At 42.2% G+C, this 26,845-nt stretch overlaps 1 long non-coding RNA gene across 1 annotated transcript in view; it reads right to left on the reverse strand.

Annotated features, from left to right (window-relative positions):
• LOC122928921 overlaps positions 1-22,876 on the reverse strand; it is a 287,978-nt gene extending 265,102 nt beyond the window's left edge. The window contains exon 1 of the long non-coding RNA XR_006387939.1: positions 22,791-22,876. This is a non-coding gene — a long non-coding RNA (uncharacterized LOC122928921). The remainder of the gene's footprint in view (positions 1-22,790) is intronic.
• Positions 22,877-26,845: the final 3,969 nt, after the last annotated feature.

A 26,845-nucleotide genomic window follows, 5' to 3' on the forward strand; every position in this document is an offset into this window, starting at 1 on the left:
ACGGAAACGGGGCGCACACATTCGTGTACAGAGGGCCTTAGTTGCAGATTACAGACATCCCCCAAATCATTACTGCCAGCCTCATATTCTGCAGAGAAACAGAGTATGTGTACATTGAACCTAAACCTGGCCTATGCCCATACATAACCATCTGGGGAGATTTGCACTGCATATTGCTGGAACTGTGTTCTGACTTTTTTGGAAGTACTACAACCCTCATTCTGCAAGTTAGTAAGGAGAGATGTTTATTCTCCTACATCTGGCCTTATTACTGACTCGAGCACCATACATCATCCATTGCACCCTACACCTCCTGTCTGGCACCTGCACCAAACCTACAACATCAAGGTCACCCCATCTACATTCAGGCAGAAGTCCCCATATCAGAGTGGGCCCCAAGGGAAGAAAGGGTGCACCCTTCTTTCACTGCCCTGGCCCCAACGGTGTGAAGGAAGCCACTGTGATGGACTTTTTCAGCCAGTGCCACTACCTCTCCAATCCTCTGTTCCAGCTCCTCAGGGGCTTGGAGCATAGGCAACAGTGTACTGGACTAATATCAGATACTAGATACAAAGATTGATATAATGGTTATAGATATATGCATGGGCACCCAGGAGTAGTATTATGACCTATTCCTATACCAGGACCCTCCACATTTAGTTTTTAACTGGTACAAAACATCCTCGAAAAAAAAAAGGCCCAGTCCTGCCGCTGTTTATTATACAAGCATCTCTAAGAACATCTCCAACTCTCCAACAATTTCTTTGATTTATGTTCAAAAACACACAAGGCATGAAATGATTTCTGCAATCTTACATTTCCCTCAAGAACAGTGCGGCCAGCAGATATATTCGAAGACATCATGTTGGATCCCTTGTTCTGTCGCCTTTTTAAAATAAATTTATGATAATCAATTATATCCGCTTCAAAGGAACTGCCACTGGATTCCCCTATCAGAAAATCTGTTTGAAAAAAAAAAAAAACACTGCTTTTCTTCCCCTACATTTAACGTACCACAGGGGATAGTGCCCACGCTGACATACAAATTGAAAGAAAATGTGCCAAATTCTGCAAAAAATGACATCCATCAAAAGCTGCTTGTGTCATAGGTGTTCTATGAAGGAGTAACCTTCCCTTCCTTCATATGCAGAAGATGCGGACTCTACGAGATAAAGAACTCATTAAGGTTTCACAAGGAATCATGTTACCTGTAGTTAACTGGCAGCTGTTCCCTATGTTCAAGCAGTTTATGCTCTGTGCCTATTGACCATGTTCTCAGGAAATAATTTGCCTTGCCCCTAATATTGCGCTAGTGACAGACAAGTCCTGTATTTTTAAGGAAAAAAATTTAGGGAAACGTTTTCTCCATGTAGTAACCCTCCTGTCCCATATTTGTCTGCATAGTGTTACTTTATTAATTTTTGTATAACTGTACCCACTTAGAATGGCAATTTGTAAAGCAAAAGGACACCTGATGACCAGTTATTTAAACTTAATGGGGGTCAGAGGAGCATTACTTTGAAATATAGTCATCCTCCTGTAAATAATGCAGATAGACATTGTGTGCCTATTTCTGTCACTTTACATGCGCTGACTGACCAGGCAATTATTGTGAAGGGATCATTCCTTCCCGATAAGTGCCTGCTCGTCAGTGGAGGAAAGAGCTACAATTACATGCAGAGATCACTACCATCACTCGTCCTCAGTAGTGTTGAGCGCGAATTTTCAAATCGCAAATTTTAATCGTGAATATCGTTACTTCGAGAATTTGCGAATATTTAGAATATAGTGCTATATATTCGTATTTGCGAATAGTGTTGATCGCGAATATTCTAATCGTGAATTTATCACGAATTTATCGCGAATATCGGCACTTAGCAACATCCTTAGCAACCAATAGGAAAGTTGCCTACCCCTTAGTGTTGATCGCAAATAATCTAATCGCAAAATTTGTATTGAGAATATATTACAATGCCGATTTTCGCAATCAAGTAAATAATGACTGGAGATCACGAATTCTCGAATTTGCAAATTTATAGCGAATATTCAGCCAAAAATTCACGAAATATTGCGAATTCGAATCACCAGTCCTCAGACAGATTCATTGCTTTTGGTCAATACATTCCCGATAATTGCCTAGTGCCGGTGTGGTTGACATCTGATCCACTGGGGTCAGAAACACCAGTGTGAAGACCAGAGAGATCATGCAAAACTCATAGTCATTAACGGCCAAACAGCTCAGGGTCAGTAAGGTGATCAGGCATAGGTCAGGTCAGACAGCAGAGTCAGAATCCAGTAATCAGGCAGAAGTTAGAACATGTACAGTCAAGCAGATTATAGCACTTTTGCTGGATCTAGCAGGCTAGTGGACCTATTATTCAGGCAGTGAGTGAGAAAACAACACAGCATATATAGCAGAGCTGATTAACGCATTAGAAGCAGCTACACACAGGAGCAAGGGAGGGTTAACCCTATCAATAGTGAAGAATGAGGTGAGGTTCAATGAAGAATATCTCTAATAGACATACAGGATACAGGCACCCAGAACCATAGCTAAAGGACTGAAACTGTGCAGACACACGGTGAGTGGAACAGCACCTGTGCCCACCACTGTCCCGGGATGTAACAGTAATATTGACTAAAATCCACCCTTGTTGCACTTAAGACCTAATTTGTATATTTTTTACAACATTTATTTCTCCTAAATGTAGCAATGGATTGGAGAATAGAGATATGGGCAGCCCTACCAGGCATTATGGCTGGTTTAACTTAATCCTGGTTGATAGATGCCTTTTAAATAGCTTGTACAGAATCAAAACAAATATGGCTTCTTTCTAAGAGAAACAGTGCCACACTTGCCCATAGGTTGTGTGTGGTATTACAGTTCAACTCCATTAAAGTAAGACTAAATTACCATAACATTCCCAACCTGTGTAGACGTGCTGTTTTTCAAGAATCTTAGACAACTCCTTTAAATCAAACCTCCAGTTGTAGAAACTAATACACATTAACTGGGCAATGAATAGAAGACCTACCTGGTGCTCCCCTTTTCATATTTTTAGCTTCAGATCCATCAATTCTTGGTCTCCTCTTCTGCCATTGAGACCAGACCGGGCCTGATGCATACTCTCTATTTGGTAATCTATGACACTTCTTTCTGCCCTTGGATTGGTCAGCAATGTTCACGTGAACAGTGCTGGCCAATCCAAGAGCGGGGCTGGAAAATAGACTGTTTCTTTGTCTAACAAATGCAGTCTGCATCGGGTAGTCTGAAAAACAGCATGGCAGAAGAGGAGTCCAAGAATTGGTGGATCTAAAACTAATAAGATGAAGAGGAGGTCACCATGCAAGTGGTCTGTTTGTTCCCCAGTTAAATGGGATTTCCCATCTAAGCATTTGTGGCATATTACTAGGATATGCCACAAATGTCTGATAGGTGTCTGTCCCACCTCTCTCTCAAGATTGGGGACACTGACATGAAGTGAGAGCAGCCGTGCATGTGTGGCCACCCTCCCTTCACCACTATGGGAGTTACGAAAATAGCCAAGCTCTGGTTCCCTATTTTCAGACGTCTCATAACATGGCGTGCTCTCCTTCACTTTGGAGGCCCTGTTCTTGAGATAGAAGTGGGTCTCAGAGGCGAGACACTCACTTCTCTGATATGTATGGCATATGCTGGCGATATGCCAAAAATGTTTGGATGGGAATGCCCCTTTAGGGCTCATGCACACGACCACATGTTTGGTCCGCATCCGATCCGCATTTTTTTCATTCATTTCACAAAAGATGCAGACGGTGTTCTGAAGAAAACAAAAATGCCATATTCGTGTCCATTTTGTGGACAATGATGGACATTTCTATTGAAGTGAAACAGAAAGTGGCAGCATGCACACGGCCAGGATCCATGTTTTGTGGATCTGTAATTTACGCACTGCAAAACACATACGGCTGTGTGCATGAGTCCTTTATGTGATTTTTCCCCCCTTGTACCATATGGTTGCTTTAATAATACTCCCTTTGCTCAAATATCTGCAAAAATAAAAATTTACCAGCTGGGTATATTTTACACCAATAACACTAATAACTAAAATGTCAATATCAGCATAACATATTCCTGTTCCAAAAGATGTAACAAAAAAAAAACTTCACTGGCTTTACAGCGCTTTGTGAAACCCTCTCGTGTACGTAGACGGCAGCCTGCAAAATTCATTCACGAGGTTAACTGCAACAAAAAAATTGTTTCTTCCCCGTAAAAGGAGGCCCTATTAGATTATAAAGAATGTAAGAGCGAGCATAAAATCCTAATATTATGAACCCTTAAAATCATTATTTTCAGAAATGGCTTAAAGGATCTCTGTTCACTGGGAAATCTTCGGCTATTTCTCCTACTTAGAAGAAGCTCAATCAAAAGATTCGCCAAGTGCCCCCTCGAGAAAACAGCAGATCTACATTTAAATGGAGATATATTTTCAAATGCACACTACCTGGAAGGCAGAGGCTATCAAAGATTCTTACCCAGTTAATATAAAATACTTCCAGATATATTTCACCGACATCTCCACCCTCCCCTTCGAAGGCCTCTGAAATATGCATTTTCCTATTTACTTGCTTGCCTAGTTTTGATTTTTCTGTCTTGTAAATTAATATTAATCGCTTAACCAATGACATGTTTTATTGTGCTAACAAATCTCTATTATGCATTTATTGTGCTCATTTCGCCAGAGTACGCGATAGGCATCTTATGTTTGCTGGTCAGAGGCGCTAAATAATTAAGCAATCTACTGTCATCAAGGCTGGTTTTTTGTAAGGAAGCCAGTTAGAAGGGTATGAGCGTATCTCATGCCTCCATGTGACGGCCTACCAGGGTGATTCAAAAGTATCTACATTTTCTGGATGTAAATATGTAATGGTTTATTTATTACTGCAAATTAGTTAAGTAGCTGTTTTTGTTCAAAATGAGTTATGGTCACCATAATCGAAGCTCCCGTCTAGATGAGGGAAAAGACGTGGAGTTACAATGGCTGCTACATAAAAGTCCTTTCAAAGAACACCCTAAAGGGTAACTTCACCAACAACGCATTATTCGAACATGCCTTCATGTACGCTTCCCAGATTTTGTTAAAAAATTGGTCAAAGCGAGACTTGACTGTCAATGACTTGTATTTTTGCAGGTGTGGCATCCAGCCCAGTTCAACAGCAGCAAACCTATTGAAATGGTGAACCCACAGAAAGACAAGAATAAAAGAAAAAAAAACTTGGAAGACCTAGATTTGAAAGGCAGAAAGAGGAGCTTGACAAATGTTTAGAAAAATCAATCGCCCTGGTCATGGGACTAAGGACTGTACTACAACAACAGATTATCTGACCAATTTCTGTCCTATCAGACCAATATGTATAACAAAAGATCTGTGTGTGTAAACGGCCACCTGACCAATGATCGGTCAGGAAATCTGTCAGATAATATGTTGGTGTAATACAGCCCTAAGACAGGACCAACTCACGACCATGAATCAGACACCAGCCATGACTCAGACCATACCATTGATAATGGTGATTTAGTAGTGGCAAGAGGAGCACCCATCACCAGCTCCGTTTTTAAAATGAGCTCAAACCATAAATTCTCTAGCTCACGAGCTAACTGAATTGCCGAATGACATAAAGCATATAGACATTAGGGTTTAAACCCTAGAAACCATACAAGACGCTTCCTTAACCATCTCCACAACAGGGAGATAGAATATTTCCCTTTATCAACAGATTTAAAAAATATATAATTTGTGCAAGAAATGTTGGATTGAGGTTGTTAGGCTAACAGAACGTGGAGACACCTACTTTTACTTGTGTTATAATTTTTATAGGTTTCATTGTACATAATGGATATATCGTTAATGAGATCTAATAGGTTATTTTGGTACTAACCCACAAGGAAAAGACCTATTGTTGAATAATTGGCTCCGAAGTCACCCCAAATGGGTTGGTATTCTGCAGGAACTTAGGGACCCATAAAAACATCCTTTGGTGCTCTTATAGGCCTGCGAGTAAGGTCAGAGATGCCTGAGAAGCAATCAAATTAAACATACTCCCACCACTAGCTTTCACTATTCTGGATCTTCATATAGTTTTGGAGACCTACAGTATATCATATAGCTCTAGGCGGTGAGCTGGATCTTTAAGTTGTTATGGACAGCAGTGTACTCATCTACTGTATATCTAGATTTTGAAAATTAGTATTGAAGAGTGTCCTCTGGTTTCTGTGCCCCTTCATTTTGAAGATTATGATTCCAGTCCAAAAGTGTCTTATGGGAGAGAGCAGAGTTGATCCTGGCAAGAACAATAATATCTCTGAACTAGATATTGTGTTTATTTTCTGGGTTCTACTGTGTCTGAGTTTGGGTCAAGACCTAAAGTATAGTGGGTTCTCAGTTACAACAGGCGATTTCCAAAGGTTTTAGCATTTATTCTTCTGAATAAATGCTTATCAGGATTTAAGAAAGATGGCTCACTGAGACTGTAAGAAACGTCTGTGACTAAAAATACGTTCTACTTATTAGGATTGGGCTTTGAACATTGAGTTCTGCAAGACCTATTCAGATGAATGGGACAACGGCAGACATTTCTGCATCAAATCTTCAAGCGTATGAATATAGTCTAAGGCTAGATAACTGAGGATTTGGTTGACAGATATTCCTCCTGACATGCATGCCCGCCAAGTTTGCAATTGTTTAGAATGTGGGAGAGAGGAGTAAGAAGGTGTCAGACACCTATGGTAGTGGCTTATCTCCACTTAGAACAAAAGGAACAAGCATGTTCTGATCTTTCTTTCCTTTAAAATCTACTGTTAGGGAAAGTTGGGACACCACCCCCCATACATATTAGACATGAAATCGGTGGGTCTGGTCAACATTTTTACTCCTATAGATTTCTCCGTATAATCTTTTCTTCATCACGAAAGAAAATGAGTGTCTCATGACCACAAGCCAAAAACGATCTGTACTTTCATTACACCAAGATATCGCATTCCTTCTACCGGACCAGCTCAAACTGATAGAATTAGTTCATTTTATTTTCATTATATTGGCACATAAAACGTACATTAAGAAAGTGGGGATGCCAGAATTATAAAATAACACAGTTCATCTCCAAATCTGTAGAAAATGGGATAAATTACTCTCCATTATTTCTCTTATCTCCCTGTGGTTAACACAGGACATATCAGAAATGGCGAGATTATGGAACTAATAACACAAAAGATCACAATCTATTTACCCTTATGACAAGTAGAAATGAAAAGCTCACTGGCAAAATAAAAATGAAATAATGATAAAAATAGAAAAACTGAGTCGAGGCATCATAAATATTCATGAAATAAAAAATATAGAAAAGAACGTGAATCCTCAATGTTGCTATTTCCAGTTGTGATAATTATTCAGATGCCTACTGTCTTGCTACACGTTTGCCCTTCTGTACCCATATCTGGTACTTTGTTATTTTGTTCCATGTTATTGACCTTGGCTCTGTTTTTCTGCCCAATTGGGACAGTTTTCTTGATATTGATCATTGGCTATCATATATCCAGTATTCACACCATGCCACAACAATGCACCTACCACCAAAGGAAGGATCCAAATGAAAAGACCAAATCACCAAATAGATTTATCACCTATCCACAAGATCTCCTTTAAATAATTTCATGTCATGCATACTTATTTTTTTTTTTTTTACAAATAGTAGTAGTAGTATTACTATTCAAAGGCTTCTCATTTTTCTTTCACCCAAGTGCCTCAAAAAAATGTTGAGTGGAATGTGGTCTATCACAACTTGTTCTTAGAAGGACCCATGAGTCTGACCTATTTCCCAACTCTATTTCTCCAAAGTTACGTGTGACCCATATTCCACCCTATTAATCCCTTCCTGCGAAGACTAACACCATAACATAAAGTTACATCACAGCAGTGGTGCCATCAGCAGAGGAGGCTGGTCGTACTATACAGCTGGGCTCCCACTACAACAGTCTAGATCGATGTTGGCACCTCTTAGATGCAACAGTCAATAGTGACAGTGGCATCTAAGTGATTAGACAAAATGAGGTGGCCTCCCTTGTCACTTCATCTTCCCCCCCATCACAGGGTGCCAGTGGTTGCTATGGTAGCTGGACGCCTAACTATGGCCTACGGGTCCGTCATATATGGACGTCAATTAGGTACTTGGTACATTTGGTATCATCGCATCTGTAACGATCCATTCTAGAAAATTATCATGCAATTTAACCAGCACTGTGTGCACTGTAAAAAGATGTTTAAAAAAAACAATGTCAAAATGCTTGTCCATTCCACCTCGGGAAAAAAATGGAATAAAAAGCAATCACAATATTGTATGTCCTCCAAAATGCTACCATTAAAAGCTGCAGGTCGTTCCACAAAAAACAAGCCGTCACACAGCACCATTGGTTGAAAAATAAGTTATTGCTTTTAAAAAATGATTTTCTTTGTACAAAACTAATAAAACATAAAAAAAACTACATAGGTTGTATAATCATATTGACTTATAGAATAAACTTAGCAGTGAACAGAGTAAAAAAAAAAAGAGTGAACATTAAAAGTGATCAAAAAGTCATAACGTATATAGACATTAGCAAACTGATTCTATAGAATGAAAATTCAACCCTAATTTTTCCAAAAATTCCTGCAACAAACCAGCCCTCATACAGCTACAGTCATGGGAAAATAAAAGTGATTCAAAATTCTTCGTCCTGAAGGCCCAAAACAGGCTGGTCCTGCAAGGGTTGAAGGTGCATCCTTGTGCATTTTTACTTCATATGTCAGGTTTTGTTTAAAGGTGTTTTCTAGCCAAGAGTTTGACAACCCCCTGAAGGTATGCCCCATAATAAAAAACACTCACCTGCCTGCAGTCCCTCTATTTCAGCACTACTGACCCATTTCCGGCTGCTTTTGTTCTTTTGGCCCAGAAGTGGCTTGGTCCGGTCACCATTGGGCTAGTAACTAACCTCAGTGGTCACATGTGCTTAAAGAAGCTCTGTCACCAGGATCAGCCCTATAAGGGTACTTTCACACTTGCGGGAGAGGATTCCAGCAGGCAGTTTCGTCGCCAGATCCATTTTGCTGTAACACTTGGGGCCGGATCCGGCATTAATGCATTTCAATGGAATTTATTGCCGGATACGGCATTCCGGCAAGTGTAAAGGATTTTTGGCTGGAGAGAAAAATGCAGCATGCTGCGGTATTTTCTCCGGCCAAAAAACGTAAGAGGGATTGAACTGATGCATCCTGAACAGAATGCTCTCCATTCAGAATGCATTAGGATAAAACTGATCAGTTTTTTTCCGCTATTGAGCCCATGTGACAGAACTCAATACCGGAAAATAAAAACGCTACTGTGAAAGTACCCTTAAACTAGACATTCTGGCTTAAGGTTCATGATGCTGATTAAAGCAATACCTTTCTTTTGTCTGTATGATAAACAGCTGCAGAGAAATCTGTGTTTTTATACATATGCAAATAAGAAGTTCGAGCACCAGGGGGCGGGGCTAAATTATTTGAGCACTGCTCTGTAACACCCCCCATTCTCTGCACACTCTCCCTCCACTTGATTGACGAGGACTAGACATACTGAGGACATCTACAGTCGTGGCCAAAAGTTTTGAGAATTACATAAATATTGGAAATTGGAAAAGTTGCTGCTTAAGTTTTTATAACAACAATTTGCATATACTCCAGAATGTTATGAAGAGTGATCAGATGAATTGCATAGTCCTTCTTTGCCATGAAAATGAACTTAATCCCAAAATAACCTTTCCACTGCATTTCATTGCTGTCATTGAAGGACCTGATGAGATCATTTCAGTAATCGTCTTGTTAACTCAGGTGAGAATGTTGACGAGCACAAGGCTGGAGATCATTATGTCAGGCTGATTGGGTTAAAATGGCAGACTTGACCTGTTAAAAGGAGGGTGATGCTTGAAATCATTGTTCTTTAATTGTTAACCATGGTGACCTGCAAAGAAACGCGTGCAGCCATCATTGCGTTGCATAAAAATGGCTTCACAGGCAAGGATATTGTGGCTACTAAGATTGCACCTCAATCAACAATTTATAGGATCATCAAGAACTTCAAGAAAAGGTTCAATTCTTGTTAAGAAGGCTTCAGGGCATCCAAGAAAGTACAGCAAGCGCTAGGATCGTCTCCTAAAGAGGATTCAGCTGCGGGATCGGAGTGCCACCAGTGCAGAGCTTACTCAGGAATGGCAGCAGGCAGGTGTGAGCGCATCTGCACGCACAGTGAGGTGAAGACTTTTGGAAGATGGCCTGGTGTCAAGAAGGGCAGCAAAGAAGCCACTTCTCTCCCAAAAAAACATCAGGGACAGATTGATCTTCTGCAGAAAATATGGAGAATGGACTGCTGAGGACTGGGGCAAAGTCATATTCTCCGATGAAGCCTCTTTCCGATTGTTTAGGGCATCAGGAAAAAGGCTTGTCCGGAGAAGAAAAGGTGAGCACTACCATCAGTCCTGTGTCATGCCAACAGTAAAGCATCCTGAGACCATTCATGTGTGGGGTTGCTTCTCATCCAAGGGAGTGGGCTCACTCAGAATGTTGTCCAAAAACACAGCTATGAATAAAGAATGGTACCAAAACACCCTCCAACAGCAACTTCTTCCAACAATCCAACAACAGTTTGGTGAAGAACAATGCATTTTCCAGCACGATGGAGCACCGTGCCATAAGGCAAAAGTGATAACTATGTGGCTCGGGGACCAAAACGTTGACATTTTGGGTCCATGGCCTGGAAACTCCCCAGATCTTAATCCCATTGAGAACTTGTGGTCAATCCTCAAGAGCCGGGTGGACAAACAAAAACCCACTAATTCTGACAAACTCCAAGAAGTGATTATGAAAGAATGGGTTGCTATCAGTCAGGAATTGGCCCAGAAGTTGATTGAGAGCATGCCCAGTCGAATTGCAGAGGTCCTGAAAAAGAAGGGCCAACACTGCAAATACTGACTCTTTGCATAAATGTCATGTAATTGTCGATAAAAGCCTTTGAAACGTATGAAGTGCGTGTAATTATATTTCACTACATCACAGAAACAACTGAAACAAAGATCTAAAAGCAGTTTAGCAGCAAACTTTGTGAAAACTAATATTTGTGTAATTCTCTAAATTTTTGGCCACGACTGTACATAACATATACTCTATGTACTATAGCTGCACCATGCTGAGATTTGCTCAGAAAGCTAATATACAGATTACTGCTTTATTCACAGGCACAATATATGATTATAAAGACACCAGTAATGTGTGTTAGCTTATATGCATAGAAAAAAACTTGCATGTGGTAATACTATAGCTTGGTGGTAAATCCTTGGTTTTGCATGTAGAGATCCCAGGTTTGAATCCGGGGAGAGACTTACAAAGACATGTTTTTTGTTATTTTTTTCTCTCTATATATATATTCTCTCTATACTATACAAATAATATATAATCATATAATAACAGTAAAATGCCTTACAATATTGAGAATAGTGGGGGTTTTTTAACTTAGAAACCTGAAAACTATTATTGGTTTATTCACAGGCACAATATTTGATTAGAAAGAAACCAGCAACCAGCTTTTTAAGCCTAAAAACATTATTCTCAATATGATAAGGATATAGACTTTTGTTTTGAATTAAATGTGTAAGAAAAAAAATATCTGAAGAAAAAGAACTGGAAATCATTCCCAGGATTCAAACCTGGGATCTCTACATGCAAAACCAAGCACTTGCCACCAAGCTATAGCATTACCTCTCCGATATAAGTTTTTTTTCTATACTTATAAGTAGAGGGGGGAACGGCGAATCCGTTGAATCCACAAATCCCTCAAATCTTGTGGGATTCGTGGGATTCGTGGACTCGAATCCCGACGTATTTAGTAAAATTTGAATCCGACAAATCCCACGACGCGATATAACCTAATGATACACGGCCGCCAACATGTCGCACAGTGCGGTGGGCGGGTGTATCAACAGAGGGAGGAGGGGCTGGGGGCCGGCATCTGGATTAGGAATGACAGCGGGGACCGCTGCAGTCCCTGTATTCTAATGCACCGGCCCCGCTCACTGTAGTATAATCTTTTCTAACCTGCATTGTTAAGATATAATAATTATGTGTAATCCATCTGTATTACTTGCAACATTAAGTTCCATAGCAGAGAGGAAGCAGGCCACTTTATAAATGAAGCAGGCGGAACGGGCGCTGACGTAGTCAGTGACGCGCCTCCCGCCCGTCCTCCCGGCCTGCCTCCTCCCTCCTCTCTGCTACGGAACCTAATGTTGTAAGTAATACAGATGGATTACACATGAATGATTAATATATCTTAACAATGCAGGTTAGATAAGATTATACTACAGTGAGCGGGGTCGGTGCATTAGAATACAGGGACTGCACCGGTCCCCGCTGTCATTCCTAATCCAGATGCCGGCCCCCAGCCCCTGTATTCCCATAACAGTGCCATCCACAGATTCCCCCATAACAGTGCCATCCAGAGATCCCCCATAACAGTGCCATCCACAGATCCCCCCATAACAGGGTCATCCACAGATCCCCCCCCATAAGTGTTTGGATCACTTTGTTTCTTACACCGTTCACACAATTCTTATGTATAGGATTTGAGATTTCAAACATTTGATATATTCAAGAACCTTTTCGGATTCGGATTTAAAAAAAAATTGGATTCGTCCCACCTCTACTTATAAGCTAACACATATTGTATTACTGGTGTCTATAGTCATATATTGCACTTGTGAATAAAGCAGTAATATGTAGATTAGTTTTCTAAGCAGATCTCAGTGTGGTAAAGCTATAGTACATAGAGTATATGATATGTAAATGCTAGGACACAGCTCTGTCCTCAGAATGTCCATCAAGGAAAGGGGGGGAGGGCGTCTGCAGAGCACAGGGGGTGTTACAAAGCAGTGCTCCAAGGATTCAGCCATTCCTCCTGGTGCTCCAACTTGCTCATTTGCATAGGAATAAAACACAGATTTCTCTGCATATGTTTAGCATACAGACAAAAGAAAGATATTGTTTTAATCAGCCTGATGATTCCTACCAGCCAGTATGTCTGGTTTAATAGGGTTGATCCTGGTGACAGAGCCTCTTTAAATGACACATCATGGCTAATAACATGCTAGTGATGCGCCGGGAGAGGGGAAGCAGCGCTGGAACGGCAGAACTGTAGAAAGACGAGGGGTGTGGGGGACACCATCTGACCACGGGAGAAGGATATCCAAATAAAAAAAAAAAAAGAATGTGAACTGACTCCTGCTTTGGGCTGCTCAGTCTGTAAAATGGGCTGCAGCATTAGCGCACTAAGGTGTACCCATTGTGTCCAAGGTGTAACGCTTTGAACCTACAGAGAAATCCTCATGAACATGAAAAACAGTAACCTCGAAAAATGTTTGGTTCAGGCTGCAAAATGGCTGCATCTATAAAGCAGAACAATGCGCACCCTCTAACAATATCTGCATTTCGGTTAATTGTTGCTCTCCTGCAACAATTCCACAAAGTGCATAACCATATGTTCAATCCTGGGTGCTACAGAAAGAGAAAAAAAACAAATTACCATGGAGAGAAGAGGCGCACAGGGCGCTCCAGGCACTCTCGCTAATTCATTCGCATGTCAATACAATCTCTATGTATTTAATTTTGATTTACTCAAGGTACTGCAGGCTGGAGTTAGAAGGACCCACGTACCGGAATAGATTGTACTCAAGCCTGTGTCTGTTCCCGGAGACCTCCCGCCAGATCTTCTCTATGGTGGTGTACCGACTTCATCCCATGCAGACCTCACTGTGAGCGACACTGATAGAACCAGGCAGAAGACATTGGTTTTACTACAAACTGTATTAAATGCAGCCTACATTTCTTTGAGTTTCTCACCCAGAGCTGGCGGCTCATTTTCATTATTCCGTTTGGGGAAAAATAAAGCTTCTGTTAACTAGATTCAAAGTCAATGATGTCCTAAACCTTTTTCACCTTCCCAGCATTGGAAGCGTTAGGGCTCATGCACACGACCATATGTATTTTGCTGTCCGCAAAACACGGATCCACAAATAATACTAATTATGTCCGTGTGCATTCCGCATTTTGCGAAACGGAAAAGCTTGGCCATAATAGAACAGTCCTATCCTTATCCGTTGCGGAACGGAAACAGAATGCACACAGAGTCATTTCCGGAACGGACACGGACCGTGCAAAATCTGAAGTGATGACGTCATCATGTCATGACTATGGCCGGCGGTGTGAATTAAACCGTGCGCGAGATTCCACACAGTTTCTTCAATCAAGGTGGCTGCGACACCCTCTCCTCAAGCAAATGGATGAGGAAAAGTAGATTTGTTATCTTGAAGCATGAAGAAATTCGTTTTCATGGCAAATAAAATTTTTCCTGAAATTCGGATTGAAGTCAATTTGTTTGACTTTGATTTGCTCAACACTAGCCCATTCCTTCCCTATGGGACAGCCAGAAATAGCTGGGAGCTGTTCTTAGATGTATATACAGTCAGGTCCATAAATATTGGGACATTGACACAATTCTAACATTTTTGGCTCTATGCACCACCACAATGGATTTGAAATGAAACAAACAAGGTGTGCTTTACCTGCAGACTGTCAGCTTTAATTTGAGGGAATTTACATCCAAATCAGGTGAACGGTGTAGGAATTACAACAGTTTGCATATGTGCCTCCCACTTGTTAAGGAACCAAAAGTAATGGGACAATTGGCTTCTCAGCTGTTCCATGGCCAGGTGTGTGTTATTCCCTCATTATCCCAATTACAATGAGCAGATAAAAGGTCCAGAGTTCATTTCAAGTGTGCTATTTGCATTTGGAATCTGTTGCTGTCAACTCTCAAGATGAGATCCAAAGAGCTGTCACTATCAGTGAAGCAAGCCATCATTAGGCTGAAAAAACACAACAAACTCATCAGAGAGATAGAAAAAGCATTAGGCCTGGCCAAAACAACCGTTTGGAACATTCTTAAAAAGAATGAACGCACCGGTGAGCTCAGCAACACCAAAAGACCCAGAAGACCACGGAAAACAACTGTGGTGGATGACCGAAGAATTCTTTCCCTGGTGAAGAAAACACCCGTCACAACAGTTGGCCAGATCAAGAACACTCTCCAGGAGGTAGGTGTATGTGTGTCAAAGTCAACAATTAAGAGAAGACTTCACCAGAGTGAATACAGAGGGTTCACCACAAGATGTAAACCATTGGTGAGCCTCAAAAACAGGAAGGCCAGATTAGAGTTTGCCAAGCGACATCTAAAAAAGCCTCCACAGTTCTGGAAAACATCCTATGGGCAGATGAGACCAAGATCAACTTGTACCAGAGTGATGGGAAGAGAAGAGTATGGAGAAGGAAAGGAACTGCTCATGATCCTAAGCATACCACCTCATCAGTGAAGCATGGTGGTGGTAGTGTCATGGCGTGGGCATGTATGGCTGCCAATGGAACTGGTTCTCTTGTATTTATTGATGATGTGACTGCTGACAAAAGCAGCAGGATGAATTCTGAAGTGTTTCGGGCAATATTATCTGCTCATATTCAGCCAAATGCTTCAGAACTCATTGGACGGCGCTTCACAGTACAGATGGACAATGACCCAAAGCATAATGCAAAAGCAACCAAAGAGTTTTTTTAAGGGAAAGAAGTGGAATGTTATGCAATGGCCAAGTCAATCACCTGATCTGAATCCGATTGAGCATGCATTTCACTTGCTGAAGACAAAACTGAAGGGAAAATGCCCCAAGAACTGTCACGAGGGTGTCAAGAGCCACGCCTGACTCCGTTATACCCGGGGTCAGGAAGTCGCAGCGGTTGGCTGCGCTCTCTATGTAAGATAGGGCTGTTTCCTTATGGTAGCTTTCTGGGTTTGCTTTGCAAACCCTTTTGGCTCACTCAGGGATCCGTAGCTCCTTCTCCTCAGCTGTTCCTTGTCCAGCACTCCCAACCTCCTTATATTCCCCTTTCACACTTCTCTGGTTGCCAGATATAGAGCTTCCTGCCTGGACTTCTATACTGACCCACTGGAGCTGTGTAGCTGCGTTCTCTGGTTGTTGGTCCAGAACGTTTCCCTCCGGATCCCTGTTGGACCTTTGTGGTCTGCTGTGGTCACCCACCTGGGTTTATGTGTTTGTCTGTATTGTCTGTCCTCTCCCTGGTGTTTTCCTCTTAGTGTCAGTGGTGCGGACTAGCGATCCCACCGGCCCGTTCACTATCTAGGGCTCATTTTAGGGAAAGCCAGGGTTTAGGCACGTGATCGCCGCACGGGTGAGGAACCCGTCTAGGGATGACAGAGCAGTCAGGTGCCAGCCGCAAGGTGAGTCAGGGGTCACCACCTTTCCCTCTCCCTTGGGCAGGGCTTTCCCTTTTCCCTCCCTGTGCGTGACGCCGGTCATTACAAGAACAAGCAGGAACTGAAGACAGTTGCAGTAGAGGCCTGGCAGAGCATCACCAAGGATGAAACCCAGCGTCTGGTGATGTCTATGCGTTCCAGACTTCAGGCTGTAACTGACTGCAAAGGATTTGCAACCAAGTATTAAAAAGTGAAAGTTTGATTTATGATTATTATTCTGTCCCATTACTTTTGGTCCCTTAACAAGTGGGAGGCTCATATGCAAACTGCTGTAATTCCTACACCGTTCACCTGATTTGGATGTAAATGCCCTCAAATTAAAGCTGACAGTCTGCAGGTAAAGCACATCTTGTTTGTTTCATTTCAAATCCATTGTGGTCGTGTATAGAGCCAAATATGTTAGAATTGTGTTGATGTCCCAATAATAATGGACCTGACTGTATATCCAGTAGTCCAATAGTGAATGACCAGAACTGCATGGATAGGGGTTCACTTGAAAACTTAGCACGACCCCTTTATCTATTATTATTTTTGCCATGGCATTCCAGCTTCCCCCTGCCATCATGTTTGTGGGCTGCCAAAGCGCGACCAAGTGTCCTCTCCCGCTGTCTACGCACTTAGATGCTGTGGTTACTCTTGATGAAGATGGGACTGAAGAACCACAGGTAGGAGACAACATGGATGAATGTGTATACAGCACCTGCTGTACCAGAGCAGAAGACCAGAATTAAGAGATCAGAGACACGCACAGGCCTCCACGTGACAAAGCACAGCACAAAAGAGAATTTGATTAATTCATTTTAATTATCTGATAATTCAGAACTAAACTATACATACTTAAAATCAGCAGGGGGTGTGTTAATTATTGCAGACACATTTTATATGTGCATTGTATAATCGGATGAGAGTGTTATTAAAATTAGAAGAAGGAAACTCAACTCTGCTACATATCCCACATGTCTGTCCATCCGTCCGTCCATCCGGCTGTCTATTGAGTACTACACTCCATATGGTAACTCTACAGTCTAGTATAATAACTCTACAGTCCATATGATAAAACTGCAATCTGATATGATAACACTACAGTCCCTTATGAAACCAGTACAGCCCAGTAGGGAAAACCATTCCAGTTAACACTACAGTCCACTATCATAACTGTACAGTCCAATATAACACTGTAGTCCATATGATAACATTAAAGTCCTGTATGACAGCACTACAGTCCAGTATCATAATTCTACAGTCTATATAACACTACAGACCTGTATGCGAACACGACAGTCTAATTAATAACAATACAGACACAGTCCAGTATGATAACACTACAGTTTGAATGATAACACTACAGTTTGAATGATAACACTACAGTGCAGTATAAAGTTACAGTCCCATATGAGAACACTACAGTACAGTATGATAACACTACTGTCTATATGATAACACCACAATTCAGTATGAAACTACAGTCCTGTATGATAACACTACAATCCTGTGTGATAACCCTACAGTCCCTTATGAAATCAGTAAGTCCTGTTGGATAATAATACAGTCTGGCATGATAACACTATAGTGCCTTTAAATAACAGTACAAATCAGTATGACAACATTACAGTCTAGTATGATAGCACTGCAGTCCCATATGATAACACTACCGTCCAGTATGATAATGCCACAGTCCTGTATGAGACCACTGCAGTCTCTTATGATACAACTACAGTCCAAATAAAAACACTACAGTTCGGTATGATTGATGATACTACTGTACTAGTATGATAACACTACAGTCTAGTATGAAAAGTCTACAGTCCTGTATGCACTACACTACAGTCCTATGTGATATGGTCCGTTATGAAATTAGTCCAGTCCAGTAGGATAATAATACAGTCTGGTATGATAACACTACAGTCCCCTATAACTGTACAAATCAGTATTATAACATTACAGTCTGGTATGATAACACTACAGTCTGTATGATAACACTACAGTCCGTATGATACTGTAATACTGCATTCAGTACAGTAGCACTACAGTCTGTATGATAACAGTACAGTCCCCTAAAAACTGTACAAATCAGTATTATAACATTACAGTCTGGTATGATAACACTACAGTCCGTATGAAAACACTACAGTCCGTATGATTCTGTAATACTGCATTCAGTACGGTAGCACTACAGTCTGTATGATAACAGTACAGTTTATATGATAACAGTACAGTCCAGTATGATAATATTACAGTCCAGTATGATAATATTACAGTCCAGTATGATAACAGTATAGTCCAGTATGATAACACTACAGTCCAGTGTGATAACACTACAGTCCAGTATAATAACAGTATAGTCCAGTATGATAACACTACAGTCCAGTATAACACTACAGTCCAGTATGATAATATTACAGTCCAGCATAACACTACAGTCCAGTATGATAATATTACAGTCCAGTATGATACTACTACAGTCCAGTATGATAACACTACAGTCCAGTATGATAACACTACAGTCCAGTGTGATAACACTACAGTCCTGTATGATAATACTACAGTCCAGTATGATAACACTACAGTCCAGTGTGATAACACTACAGTCCAGTATGATAACACTACAGTCCAGTGTGATAACACTACAGTCCAGTGTGATAACACTACAGTCCAGTGTGATAACACTGCAGTCCAGTATGATAACAGTATAGTCCAGTATGATAACACTACAGTCCAGTATAACACTACAGTCCAGTATGATAATATTACAGTCCAGTATAACACTACAGTCCAGTATAATAATATTACAGTCCAGTATGATACTACTACAGTCCAGTATGATAACACTACAGTCCAGTGTGATAACACTACAGTCCTGTATGATAACACTACAGTCCTGTATGATAACACTACAGTCCTGTATGATAACACTACAGTCCTGTATGATAACACTACAGTCCAGTATGATAACACTACAGTCCAGTATGATAACACTACAGTCCAGTGTGATAACACTACAGTCTGTATGAAAACACTACAGTCCGTATGATTCTGTAATACTGCATTCAGTACGGTAGCACTACAGTCTGTATGATAACAGTACAGTTTATATGATAACAGTACAGTTTATATGATAACAGTACAGTCCAGTATGATAATATTACAGTCCAGTATGATAATATTACAGTCCAGTATGATAACACTACAGTCCAGTGTGATAACACTACAGTCCAGTATAATAACAGTATAGTCCTGTATGATAACACTACAGTCCAGTATAACACTACAGTCCAGTATGATAATATTACAGTCCAGTATGATACTACTACAGTCCAGTATGATAACACTACAGTCCTGTATGATAACACTACAGTCCTGTATGATAACACTACAGTCCTGTATGATAATACTACAGTCCAGTATGATAACACTACAGTCCAGTGTGATAACACTACAGTCCTGTATGATAATACTACAGTCCAGTATGATAACACTACAGTCCAGTGTGATAACACTACAGTCCAGTGTGGTAACACTGCAGTCCAGTATGATAACAGTATAGTCCAGTATGATAACACTACAGTCCAGTATAACACTACAGTCCAGTATGATAATATTACAGTCCAGTATAACACTACAGTCCAGTATAATAATATTACAGTCCAGTATGATACTACTACAGTCCAGTATGATAACACTACAGTCCAGTGTGATAACACTACAGTCCTGTATGATAACACTACAGTCCTGTATGATACTACTACAGTCCAGTATGATAACACTACAGTCCAGTATGATAACACTACAGTCCAGTGTGATAACACTACAGTCCTGTATGATAACACTACAGTCCTGTATGATACTACTACAGTCCAGTATGATAACACTACAGTCCAGTATGATAACACTACAGTCCAGTGTGATAACACTCCAGTCCTGTATGATAATACTACAGTCCAGTATGATAACACTACAGTCCAGTGTGATAACACTACAGTCCAGTGTGATAACACTACAGTCCAGTATGATAACACTACAGTCCAGTATGACAACATTTCATTGCGGCATAATAACACTACATTTCCATGTACAACATACATTTCCTAAATAAATGTGAGCAGCAATGAAGCTAAATGAACACAAGTCTGGCTCCCCGTAGACCTGCTCACTGCAATCTTATTTGAATTCAGGTTATAGCAGAATTAATTTGCTAAGGAAGAAATCACTTCTGTCGCAGACAAAAGATGAGGGGCCTTGGTTACATCAGAAACCTCACCTACTTATTAATACGAGGGCAATCAAGGCGAGGGCTCTGAACTTGTGAACTCATGTCTATCTGTAGGTAAGTACTCATGACATTCACAACTGATTAACACAAAACCACATTTAAAGTTTGGACCATTTTCCAATAATCGTATATACAAATTAATGTGCATTTTTATCTTAAATTATTTGTAACCAGCATTCAAATGGTTAAAATAGTAAATAAAAATCCCTTTAAGTACATTTCCATCCTAGAATACCATTTTTTAAAATCTACCAAAATTTGTGCTAATATACATGCTTATAGAAATCAGAGGCCTTTTTTTTCTAATACAGAGCTCAAAATCCCCCACATATTCATAAAATGTTGGCTGTCTGCAGTCACCACTAGAGGGAGCTAAGTAGCTTACTGCATACTGTCTAAACATTAACCTCAATAGTAAAACAGTATGCAGTTAGTTCCTAAGTTGCCCCTAGTGTTGGTTACAGACAGCTAAAGTTTTCCCATTTTCATGCAAAGAATTTGGAGCTTTGTATATATAAAATGGAGCTCAAACCCACTCAAGATTTACCTGAACCTGAAAATGATATGATGTTCAAAGTTGACCAAATATAAACAGCAATGATTTCTGACTCTGAGAGGTTGGGTTATATTACTGTACTGACGACACACAATGAGAAAACGAATAATAATAAATGTAAGCCGACAAGTTTTGCTATACTCCTTATACATTCCTTCTAACATGTGGTGGGAAAGCAACATGACTGGAGGATAACATCATGCTCATCAACACCTTAATGGACAGTATTGGGGCAGTTTGTAGAAATTTTGGACCAATTTGTTTCAAAATAAATCATTTATCCATCAATTCTACTATCAATTATTGTATTATTTTTCTCAATCATTTGGCCACCGGGTGGCACTGTTCTCTTGCTTCTTCCTTCAAAGTATGACAATATAAGATAACCAACTTTTACTTAAATCCAAAAAACAGTTAAAAAAAAAGCAGCTTTCTTGTATAGAAGAGCTCCTGGCCATATGGAGCCAACACTGTGCACCTCAAATATCTTAATAAACATATTTGGGGGAGGTTATAGGAATTTTGTACTCCTTTGTTTCAAAATCAGTTACTTTGTCACTTTTCCCTGATCATTTGGCCACCAGGTGGCGTTGTTCTCTTGCTACTTCCTCTTTAAATAGAGCAGGGATGGCCAACCCGCGGCCCTCCAGCTGTTGCAAAACTACAATTCCCAGAATACCTGCACAGTCTACAGCTCTTAGGGCATGCTGGGAGTTGTAGTTTTGCAACAGCTGGAGGGCCACAGGTTGAGCATCCCTGAACTATAGTAATGTAAGCAGTAAAAAAATAAGTATAAAAAAAAAATAAAACACAGAATAACTTTGACCATTTACAACCAATATCTTAAAGGTTTAAGGTAGGCCGTAGGAATTTTGCACTAATTTCTCTCAAAATCCATTTTCAAAATTTGTTTCAAAATTCTAAACTTTCAAATAGCTTTTTTGTATCGTTTTTCCTGATAGTCCGGCCACTAGGTGGTGCTGTTCTCTTGCTATGACAATATAAGCAATACTTTTATTCCAACCCAGAAAGCAGTCAAAATATCAACTTCCCTTCACAACTTAACTACCGACCCTATGTTTTATTGGACCATAAAATGTAAAGAGAAAGTATCACTGCATCTCCGGACCATAGTTTCTCTTTAAAGGCGGCCAGCCTATGTCATTGCACTCTCCTCTACTGTGCAGCAAGTGTGAGAGACCTGGCTGCTGTGCAACTTCATGCCCGGCTCCCCAAGGTTACACACTAGTACGCTCACTGTCTCTAGACATGCACAAGTCCCACAGTACGGAGATGGCAGGAGAAGGTCACGGGAACCCTCTTCTTCTCCACTGTCCTGAACTCTGCTGCTGAAGTTCACTGTCCTCAATGAGACAGACCTGGGCATGGCTGGGGTTAGGTCATTCTTTTCTAGAGCAGAACGGACAAGGAAGAGGAGATAAAAAATAGGAAGGAGGGGGGACTTAATAAGATGAGGATGCTGCCCCCCACCACCAACCCCTGTGTGCTATGCCAGTGTGGAGAGGAGATGGAAGGAGACAGTACCTGGTGGTAAGCAGTCAGGTAGCCGGTTGGGTGATATTGATAGTAAACCATGCAGGAGCACTGAGCACACACACGCCTCCTCTCACCGGCTCCCACGACCTCGAATTGGGAGGGGTGTTGGGTCCTCCTCCTCTGACGGGGGCGCCGGGCTGTCCACAGGGCCGGCTCTTCCATTAGGCAAAATTAGGCATTGCCTAGGACGGTCTAAAAAGAGGGGGGGAGGAGGGGTGGCGCCAGATCAGGAGAGATCACTGAGCAGAGATGCGGGCAGTTCAAACAGCTGTGCGGTGATAAGCTCTTTCAATTGCGGAGTCTCTCTTTCAGCAGCAGCAACAGCAGCATCAGGCGGGTGGGGGGGTTGTGTGCGGTGGGAGATTCATCACCTCCGAGTCTATGCGGAAGGAGAAAGGCTACAGTTTCACGTCGTGCATAAGTTCATTTTGCACAGAGACCCCCTCCTTCCCCCTTGATCACACATGGATTATTAGGATTATGATTGTGTCTGGGTCGGCTGCCAAACACAGGAAGTCTAGTTTTTTTTTGTTGCACGCTTCCTTGTCCTGTGTATGGACGAGAAGGGAACACGCGTGGCAGCTGACCGAGGCTCAACGCGCTGACCCGGCTGCAAGGCAGAAAAAAAAACTAAAGAGATTAATTCAGCCGGTCACAATAGAATAGCATTCCTCCACCGTGCACCAGCGCTTTCATAATTGCATCTTAATTAGGTTCTGACAGTGGGCTAGCACTTCACCGGCTGGAGACGAGTCGGCTTAACCATTTCAGGACCTGCAGGTTCACCGTCACTGATCTCCCAGCTGCTGCATGTGAATTAAAGGAACGTTGACTTCATAGGCTGCATTGTCCCTGGTGAAAAGTTAACTTTTTTTTATTTCAAAGGGAAATTTCCTTCTATCAAAGAAGGTATAAAAAAGCCTAAAATAATAAAGTAAAAAAACGGACCCTATGGATTCTTTACCGCCATCAGGCTCCTGAGACCTCATCGCTGATGTACAAAGATCATCATCACTCATATCTGCTCCTGCCCCAATCTAAATATCAAATTTAGTATATATATATTTTTTTAAGAGCGGGAAGAAATCTGTGCAAACACGATGCAGATGTTCCCCTTCGAACCTAGAACCCCAGCGATTGCGAGGCAACAGTGATAACGAGAGATGAGTGAATATTTTGAAACTTGTTTTGGGTTTAGTTCTAACAAATCAATTGGTACGAATAAATTAGACCTGAATTGAAAGTGTTCGGATTGTCCTGAAAAGTCATGTATGACACTCTGAGGTCTCCTAGGACCCTTTCTAGCTCATTAAAGGGGTTCTCTAGGAATAATGTTTTTTAAGCAAGTGCACACTGCCTGCCTGTCTAAAGAGAAGAATTATACTTACCTATTCCATGCTTCGGTCCGTCACGTTGTCTCCAGTGAGTCCATGTTCTGCTCCCCATGCTATTTACATGCTCTGCTGCAACCAATGGCTGGCTTCAGTGGTGATATGCTGGTTGTGGCCACATCACCACTGAAGCCAGTCATTGGCTGCTGAAAAGCATGTGACCATGCCAGTGGCGTACCCAGGGGAAGGCGGGGGGGGGAGGTGCGTCCCGGGTGGCGGCTCTGATGGGGGTGCCAACAGGCCCAGAAGCAATGAGCGCTTCCATCAATACAGATGGAAGCGCTCATTGCTGAAGCGCTGACACCTGTGACCCAGTCCCACATACTGCGGCGGGGCAGGGAGCAGAGCGCATAGTTCCCTGCCCTGCCGCGGATCACCGCCATGATGTTATCGCGCGTGCCTGTGCCGGGACTCTGCAAGCAAGCGAAGGTAAGTATTTAGCTTTAGGGTTTCCTTCTTTCTTTTCTTTTTTTTTTTTTTACGTGCCAACTTTGGGGGACATGAGGGGCCGGGGTGCACAGAGGACGTTTGGGGGCAAACTTTTATTTTATATTATAATGTGGCAACTTTGGGGGACATGAGGGGGCCGGGGTGCACAGAGGACGTGTGGGAGCAAACTTTTATTTTATTTTATAATGTGGCACTTTGGGGGACATGAGGGGGGAGCACACAGGAGGACGTGGGGGGAATATGGTGGGATACCGTGTGGCACAGTGGGGGGGGCAATTTATTATGGGAGGGATGGCAATGTGGGGGACACTACTGTGTGGGGGGCAGCGTGGGGGACACTACTGTGTGGGGGCAGTATGGGGGAAATTACTGTGTGGGGGACACTACTGTGTGTGGGGGGCAATGTGGGGGAAATTACTGTGTGGGGGACACTACTGTATGGGGGCAGTGTGGGAGACACTACTGTGTGGGGGGACTATTGTGTGGGGGCAGTGTGGGGGAAATTTATTATGGGAGGGATGGCAATGTGGGGGACACTACTGTGTGGGGGGCAGCGTGGGGGACACTACTGTGTGGGGGCAGTATGGGGGAAATTACTGTGTGGGGGACACTACTGTGTGTGGGGGGCAATGTGGGGGAAATTACTGTGTGGGGGACACTACTGTATGGGGGCAGTGTGGGAGACACTACTGTGTGGGGGGACTATTGTGTGGGGGCAGTGTGGGGGAAATTACTGTTTGGGGGGCAGCGTGGGGGAAATTACTGTGTGGGGGGCAGCGTGGGGGACACTACTGTGTGGGGGCAGCGTGGGGGACACTACTGTGTGGGGGACAATACTGTGTGGGGGCAGCGTGGGGGACACTATTGTGTGGGGGGCAGCGTGGGGGACACTACTGCGTGGGGGGCAGCGTGGGGGACACTACTGCGTGGGGGGCAGCGTGGGGGACACTACTGTGTGGGGGGGCAGTGTGGGGGACACTACTGTGGGGGAAATTACTGTGTGGGGGACACTACTGTATGGGGGCAGTGTGGGGGACACTACTGTGTGGGGGACACTACTGTGTGGGGGGCAGCATGGGGGCCTTTCTATTGGAGAGGCACTGTAGAGGCCAGTCTATTATTTCTGGGGACACTATAGAGGGATTATTACCTGGAGCACAATATAGGGTGTTATTATTATTACTGGGGGCACTCTAGGGGACATTATAGCTGCTGTAGACACTATAGGGACATTTGGGGTCATTTATAAAACTGGTGTAAAGTAGAACTGGCTTAGTTGCCCATAGCAACCAATCAGATTCCACCTTTCATTTTTGACAGCTCTTTTGGAAATCCAGTTCTACTTTACACCAGTTTGATAAAGGACTCCAATTATGTCTATTAGGGTCACTATTTTTTCAGCAGTAAAGTACCTGGGGTATTGGGGGGCACAACGGGCACAGGTATTGGGGGTGGCAGCAGGATGACACTGTGGGGACACCAGGATGAGGAGGTTGATGGAAAAATTTAGAAATCTAACGTGTTTTGTGTTACAAACTGTGTAAATTTGTCATGGCGGGCTAACGGAGGAGAAGAGGAAAGAGAAGGTCTACATGACAGGAGATGTCCATGGCTGTAAGAGGTATGTGGTCAATTATTGGGGGGGAGGGGTGCCAGAGAAATGACCCGCCCGGGTGCCAAACACCCTGGGCACGCCACGGGGTTGGATACAGTCCTAGGAGACCTCAGAGTGTCATACATGGCTTTTCTGGGCAATCCAAGCATTTTCGATTTGGGTGTAATTTATTCGTACCTGGATAGAATTTGCCAACATATCTGGCTATGGCTGAACGGATGGTAGCAGGGGGTAACAAACAGCAAACATGGTCCAAAAATCATCCCTTATTGGTGGCAGATGCCTTCTTCTCTGTCTTCTGACCTGTTAAAGGGAATCTGTCACCTGCTTTTACCATTTTAAGCTGGCACCATCGCTATGTTGACTAAAGTACCTTATTCCCAGGAGTCTTCTTTTTACTTTATTTCATTTTGTAGTTTTGATATAAAAGTGCTTTTTATGTTATGCTAATTAGGGTCCAAGGTGCCCAGAGGGGCGTTTTTTTCACTCTCCGGTGCCCAGTGACATCCCCCTGCAGTGCCCAAGAACGCCTCCTGATCATCAAATAACCTCCCACAGCCCGGCACACGGTTCCGCCCCCTCCCCAC

The sequence above is a fragment of the Bufo gargarizans genome, chromosome 2, assembly GCF_014858855.1.
Source record: "Bufo gargarizans isolate SCDJY-AF-19 chromosome 2, ASM1485885v1, whole genome shotgun sequence".
NCBI classification, from domain to species: domain Eukaryota; kingdom Metazoa; phylum Chordata; class Amphibia; order Anura; family Bufonidae; genus Bufo; species Bufo gargarizans.